The sequence below is a fragment of the Protomyctophum parallelum genome (assembly GCF_964188405.1).
Source record: "Protomyctophum parallelum genome assembly, chromosome: 13".
Lineage (NCBI taxonomy): Eukaryota > Metazoa > Chordata > Actinopteri > Myctophiformes > Myctophidae > Protomyctophum > Protomyctophum parallelum.
In genome coordinates this window covers 46,522,213-46,529,878 of record NC_139708.1, presented here as the reverse complement: position 1 = coordinate 46,529,878, position 7,666 = coordinate 46,522,213, and the positions used below count along the sequence as shown (strand labels likewise).

The window sequence follows — 7,666 nt, the reverse complement described above, 5'->3', positions numbered from 1 at the left end:
CGGTTGAAAATACGTAATTTTCTTATGAAACAAAAAGGGCTCACGCGACTATAAGTTAATAATATATAAATGATCACGAAACTGAAACGAGGATGAACTTCAGTGACGTCTGCTGTCTGTGTGCATCTCATCTCGAAGCTAAAAAAGCGAAGAGGCTAACGTTGAAGTCTTAAAAAAAAAAAAAAAAAAAAAAAAAACACGACAAAAGCGGTTCAGTGACATTAGCCTCGGACATCCATTTGAACCGGAGAACACAGGGGAGTGCTGCAAAAGTACAGAAACAACAAACAAAACTCACCTCAGGAATCACAAACATAAAGTGCTTCTGTGCAGGAAAAAAAAAAAATCTTGCAGACCCACAACGCTAGCAGGCTAGCAAGCTAGCAGCTAGCTCCGCGAGCTAGTTCTTCGAGGCGTTCAAGGCTAAATTGAATAAGAAATGACATCACCGAAAGGCGAAATGTTAATCAATAGAAAAAGACGTGGGAAGGCAAATGTCCTTTTTTGCGCGAATGTAAGTTCTCAAGCTGTAAACGAAACGTGCATAACCTCTTGATGACTGTCAAACGCTGTAGGATCGGTTAGTTTACTGTCGGCCATTTTGCTTCTCCGTGCAGCTTTAGCTAGCAGCATATCATCAGGCTGGTTGTTGATCAGAGGGGGGAGGGGGAGAGGGGGGGGGGTGGGCGGACAGTGCATATCTGCGTTCTGCAGCAGGGGGCGTATTCTCACCCAAAACATGACGTCATTTTTTTTGTCAGAGTTCAGAACAGTCTCACTCATCACCAGACATCAATGTTCACCCCAAAAAAGTTAATTCAATACAAGTTAATTTGAGTCCCACGTCCCACTCCACTGATATGCCTCAACTTTGAGCGACCACATAAAAAACGATGTTGGATGCTAGTGGCAAATAATATTGGGGCATGGTCATGCTGGACCTCCAAAAGGATTTTGATATTGTGTAAACCACTCCATACTGATTGACAAGCTAAAAAGCACTTGATTTTGATAGCACATCAGTAAGCTGGATGCAATCCTACCTGGAGGGGAGAGAACCTTTATGATGAATCCCTGTTCTGTTCTCTTTTTGGCTATATAGAAGTGTCTATTTGTACGTCTCTAAATGTTTTGATGATTTGAACGAGGTGGACCCTCTTGTAAACAAGTGTAATGCTTTATTGGGTCGTCCACTCACAGTTAACAGTCTTTGTATTGAGTTTGTGCTTGAAATGTACTGTGAACTGCAAACTGTTAATACATATTTCAATCAATCAATCAAACCTATATGGAGAGAACAGACCGGTAGTGGAGGTGAATGGAACACTGCAGCCTAGCTCTAGGTGGTCCTCAGACGAGCCCCCCATCGTTGCTTCCAGTCATCCCGGTTATCCATGCATCTGGCCAGCTCGTTGGTGCTTTGTGCTCCTGTGTCTATCTTGAGCACATCCACATAATATGTGGGACGTCCTTGTGACCGGTGCCCGTGTTTCGTTTCATTCCCACAGCACTACTTTGCTGGCAGGCAGCTCTTGGTGTCTTTGGCAGTGTCCTGCTAGCAGTGTTGGGTATATTACTTTATATTTGGAATATATTTCTTATTACTTATTACCTTAATTTGTCAAGTAATATATTGTATTACATATTACTGTCTGAGCAAGAGTAATATATTAATATTACTATTACATACAGTATTACATTTTTTGCTCAAATCGAACAATTAAATATTTAGTATAATTATAAATTATACATTGCGTAGACCAGTGGCGTATCTACAATAAGGCGAGGCCAAACGTCCGCCTAGCCAAATCCATTTGAAAACACGACTGAGAAAAAAAGAGGACAAACACCAGACCTGAGAACTATTAGTGGGGAGCGGAAATACGTCATTCTTTAACTTCTGCAGTTGTCACATAATGTCACAAGACAGAGCCACGGGCAACGAGACAGACAGAAGTAATACAGAAAGTAATGCAGTAATACAGAAAGATTGTTATGATATAATAACAATAATAATTTAGTTAAGTAATGTATTATATAATATTACAAGTTACCGTATTCCGGTAATATATTACGTAATATATTAAGTTACGTAGTGTTAGTTACCCAACACTGTCTGCTAGTGTCTCATTCTCCTGTTTTGTTTGTTTTTATATTTTCTGTCTCACCCTTGGCATTCCATCATACAGGTTCTCGTTGGTAAACATGTGTACTCTTTCTGATGTTAAGTAGCCTATACGGCACGCAGCATTCTGGTGTAGCACCCATATTCTATCTCTAGACTCCAGAGACTTCTGCACGGTTGGCTTCATGGTCCAGCATTCTGTCATACACAAACAGTTCCGCTCTTGCAATAAACATCTGCAACAACCCAACTCTATGGCAATGGCAGCATCTCTTTATCATCATAAATATACAATGAAAACTACAGGTAGTTAATTATTATTAGTTCTAAATAATTCGTCTTCAATTTGTTCACCAATTTTGTCATTAGCCTATGTTTTAATGTCAGTATGTATAGGCCTAGTTCTGGTCCATACTCCATAGCCATAAGAACTTCTCCTAAGGCCAGACCAGAGCTAGTAGTCATTATGTTGAATGTCAAATATATGTAATATATATACACATTACAGTGTAATGTATTATATATTACATAATGATTACACAATACTGACATTATACAGTAATGACACTACAGTATATTGTAACATTTCTCTCTTGTATTTTTTGACTATATATTACATTACTGTGGGATGTCAGTAATATGATAACGGTTACGTGAGAGGTGTCTCCTCTTAGAGACTAGAGTCACACACATTTGAAAAAAAAAAAAAAAAAGTCTGGATGAGGGATTGGGGGGAATTGCACAGAAAGATGACTTGTTGTTGACAATAATGTTGACAACAATCTGGGTGTTGGCCAGAGTGAGGACACTCCCTAATTATTGGACCTTTGTGTCCCAACCTCTAAAAATGTTATACCCTGAAGAAGGCAACTAGCTTGTCGAAACGTTGGTAAATAAAAAGTATTGCAAATATAGCTGATGTATAAAAAAAATGATCTTAATGATGATTAATAATCCTGCAAAGTAACTTTATATTTACTAATATGTCAATTGTAATATTTTCCTCTGAGATGCAGTGGAGCAGAAATATAAATTAATCCATAGTCATCTCAGAGACCTGTCTCCAGCTCTTTAGTAAAACAAGGGAAAAAAAGCTTTTTCACGCTGGGTTACAAAGTTCATCCAATCAAACGGGATAAACAATTGGAAGTGACAGCAGCAGACGACATTGAAACTGGATTTGGAGTGAATTCAGGAACACAATCAAATGGAAGCTGATAAATTGAATGGGTACAGATTGGATGAAATTGGTGACCCACCTGAAAATGTTTCTTCGGTGACACTTTACTTGAGGTGGCAAATTCATACATACTAGCAAGTTCTGGCAGAATCATAGAAGCAGTAAGGCTATGGATCACAGAGCTAGCCTACAGACTGTGATATCTGGCTGGAGAGAGAACCAACACCACCACCTGCTGGTCATATTGCTCTGCTCTTCTAGCAAGTTCAAGTTGTGATCGAGTCACTCATAAAAGGTGACTTTATTTAAACATGTTTGTGTGTGTGTGTGTGTGTGTGTGTGTGTGTGTGTGTGTGTGTGTGTGTGAGAGAGAGACGCAACTTGGCCTGTTGCCAAAATGAGGCTGATTTGAAAACTGTCAAAGTGGCATTTCGGCTATCCATGGATATGCTACTGAGGAGGAGGATTCTAAAAACGACTTATGAATCCTAAAGCCTAGTTTATACTTCACTGTGCAACGGTCCTATGCTGGAAAATAGCAGATATGCAAACTCACAGCACATCTCATTCAAGACACTGAACTTGCAGATCTGCCAGATCTGACCTGTGCCCTCCTGGGCACAGGTCTCCACCAGGAGGATAGGAGAGTGTGTGGCAAAATGTATCTACTTTTCTTTTGAAAACAAAATGTGGTCTCGAGTCTACTTAGCTCTCCTCTGGTCCATAGACGTCCGTAAGGCTATGGACCAGAGCTAGAGGCTATACTTATCTACATTATGATCAGTACATACTAGTCACATAAAAATATGAGTATGAGGGAACTAGCAATAGATTTAAAATGATCAGTCTTCCTCTAAAACAAAAACCCATATTTGACACATTGTACAAATACAACTGTAGTAGGCCTACTGTGTATGTTGTCTTCTATCAGTTGTTCAATGTCTTGCTTTGTGTTGGGTTATTAGTGTGTAAATACACACACACACACACACACACACACACACACACACACACACACACACACACACACACACTAGGGCTGGGACTTGATAGAAAAAAATATCTAATTAATTTGCGGCATCGTAATTAATTAATCAATTTAATATAAAGTAAATGTCTCGTCATCCACTGGGCCAACCAAAGCGCTCTGATCATTGCGTGCACCGGTATGATCGCTGCGCCTGAAATTCGGCCAGTGAGAAAGGTTCTGTGATGCAAAAACTAAGCACGATTAAAATGTGTTTTTTTATTTTTATTTTTTATCATTAAAGCGTTATTGTTTCTGTAATTAATTAATCGAAATGAAATCAGTGAAAGTCCCAGCCCTAGTTATTAGCACAGCACCAAGTTCGGCAAATTAACTGACAATAAAATATGACTGATTGTGATTTGTAATAATGACCAAAGTACTATGATTTCTCTTGCTTGTGGTTTATTAAGACTATACAGCAGACAGTCTGTTGACACACAGTATAGTGACACACTCATGGTGGGTTCTCTATCGTTGACGTGAGAACACAGCTTTACCTCTCTTACCGTCAGAAAGACACTAAACAGAGACATGACAGGATATACAGCACATGCAAACACATTTGGACGTCAAACGATATCTCTCACACAAAACAAACACACACGTATACGTCTGGTGGATTCTAGCATCCAATGTACTTTACAACATGAGAGTATATACAGGGAATCAACCCCTCCTGAGTTGCAGAGCACCACAACAAATGCGCAACACACACACAGTCTCTCACACACACACACACACACACACACACACACACACACACACACACACACACGCACGTACACGCACATCCATCATCACACACATACAGTACAGTACAGTGCAATGATGGTATAGCTGGTAATAAAATACACACTCATCAGTCACTAACAGTACACAGTAGAAATTCTTATATACATAAGACGATATAAGACAATTCTAATTAGGATTAAGACTCTTTGTGATGTTTAAGACTTATTTAAGACTTTCCAAGTAGGAGGGGTCGGTGGGGAATTGTGTACTATATGACAATTCCTAAAAACTAATCAGGATTAAGACTATCTGTGATGTTTAAGACTTATTTAAGACTTTCTTAAAGGACCTATAACATCAAATTCAACTTTTTCAATTTATTTTGTGTTTGTGGGGCTCCCATGTGTGTTTTCTATCCCCACAAATAACCAATTTTGAACAATCAGGCCTTCATGTCATACGAGTGTTTTAATGGAAATTGCTCTCAGGAACAGCTCAACTGATTTTGGCCTCATCGTGATGTCATCAATGTCACCCTACTTTGTATAATTCCCCCTCTTCTTCAGTCTTCAGTTCCAAATTTGCATTTCCACTTTGTTTACAATGTCCACCATTGTTGATTTTCCAAGCTGGCATGGAATGGAAACAAGCCTGGTTTTATCTAGCATCAGTATTATAATGACTCAAATATTAAATAATCTGCATATCAGCACCCCCACCACCTCAGGACATTGTGGTACTGCAGCTAAAACTGCTTTCAAAGTCCAGAAAGAAATGCCAAGGCCTGGTTATATCAGAGTGGTGATTGAGGCTCAAACCATTAGAAATAACTTTGAGGGACATAGACCATATGATTATTAAATATTAAAAGCAGTTTTAAAATGCATGTTATTTGCGCTTTAAGTATAGGAGGGGTCGGGGTGGGGTTTTCTTAAGACTTCCAGGAGATAATGGAGTGTGAATTCATCTTCTCCCTGTTGTCAGATGTCCTCGGGAGGGAGGAGAGGGTGTGTGTCACCCTGTGGAGACCAAACAGAAACATGCTCATCATGACAGGGATGTGATTTGGTCGTGAGAAGAACAACAATTTGTGAGAACAACTTTCCTGGTCCTCACAAGAGAAATGGTTGTTTTATGATGAAAACGGATCTGGGAAGTTAAGCCATACAACTCGCAAAATCTACTGTGCTACCAGTCAGTGGCCATGTGGTTAGAGTGTCCGCCCTGAGACTGGGAGGTCGAGGGGTTCAATCCCCGGCCCGGGTCATACCAAAGACTGTCAAAATGGGACCCAGTGCCTCCCTGATTGGCACTCAGCATCAATGGGTTGGATTGGGGGGTCAAATCTACTAATCAAATGATTCCCGAGCGCGGCACGGCTGCAGCTCACCGCTCCTTGGCTGCGGCTCACCGCTCCAAGAGATGGGTCAAATGCGGAGAACAGTTTTCACTGCGGTAACGCGTGTGACAAATTGTATGACTTTGTGACACGATGTGAGCTTGTAGATCTATTTTCAACGTGTGTGTGTGTGCGTGCGTGTTTATTTATTTTATTTATTTATTTATTTGACAGGGACAAAGCTCATTAATCAACATGTCAGTTTTCACATCAATGTAAATGGGCCAGAGTTAGCCGAAGCTAAATTTAAATCTGTAGTCCCTGGGCAGGCTCTTAAGAAATGAATGATAAAAAAGAAGGACAAAGTGTAGTGTGCCTGCACACAACACCATGCGTTGATGCCATGTGCGCATATGTGCAAGCACCCAACACCACGTCCATACAAAAACACAATACAGTACAGGAACAGATCGACATGGTACAGGGGACAGAACAACGGTAAGTGAAGTGAGAAATGACACCAGTGGTAAATAAATACTAAGTAGTGCTGATAGTTAGTTACTCATGATTACAGATTTGAGTTGTTTTTAAGCCACCTTTCCAGGTTGAATTTGAAGGTCAGATAGTTGGAGGTCTCTCTTAACCCATTCTGAACGGGCACCCATTTTGGTGTTAGCATCATGTTATGCTTTACCTATTGAAAAATAGCAGATCTACAAGCTCATATCGCGCCACCGAGTGGCGCGATACGAGCTTGTAGGTCTGCTATTTTTGAAAAATCGAAGAACGACTGACATTTTTAGAATCTGATCTCAGGTCAGAATGGGTTAATCAGACCAAGGTGTGTCCAGTGGAAACCTGGTATGAATCTGATCTCAGGTCAGAATGGGTTAACCCATTCTGAACGGTCACCCATTTTGGTGTCGGCATCATGTCATGCTTTAGCTATTGAAAAATAGCAGATCTACAAGCTCATATCGCGCCACCGAGTGGCGCGATACGAGCTTGTAGGTCTGCTATTTTTTGAAAAATCGAAGAACGACTGACATTTTTTAGAATCTGATCTCAGGTCAGAATGGGTTCATCAGACCAGTGTGTGTCCGGCGGAAACCTCGTATGAATCTGATCTCAGGTCAGAATGGGTTAATTCTGTAGGGAGACTGTTCCAGTGATGGGAGGCTCTAACAGAGAAGACTGTTTTACAGTGTTCAACACTCACCTGTCCGTATACTGTGTTGCGTGTACTGCGTGCTCCTCCTC

The 7,666-nt window shown here is 40.5% G+C and overlaps 1 protein-coding gene across 1 annotated transcript in view; it reads right to left on the bottom strand.

Annotated features, from left to right (window-relative positions):
• The window catches only part of LOC310868721 (uncharacterized protein), a 42,849-nt gene extending 42,244 nt beyond the window's left edge, over nucleotides 1–605 (bottom strand). Inside the window, exon 1 of the mRNA XM_083779178.1 lies at nucleotides 299–605. The gene's annotated coding sequence lies outside the window, so the exon portion shown is untranslated. The remainder of the gene's footprint in view (nucleotides 1–298) is intronic.
• Between the last annotated feature and the right edge of the window lie 7,061 nt (nucleotides 606–7,666).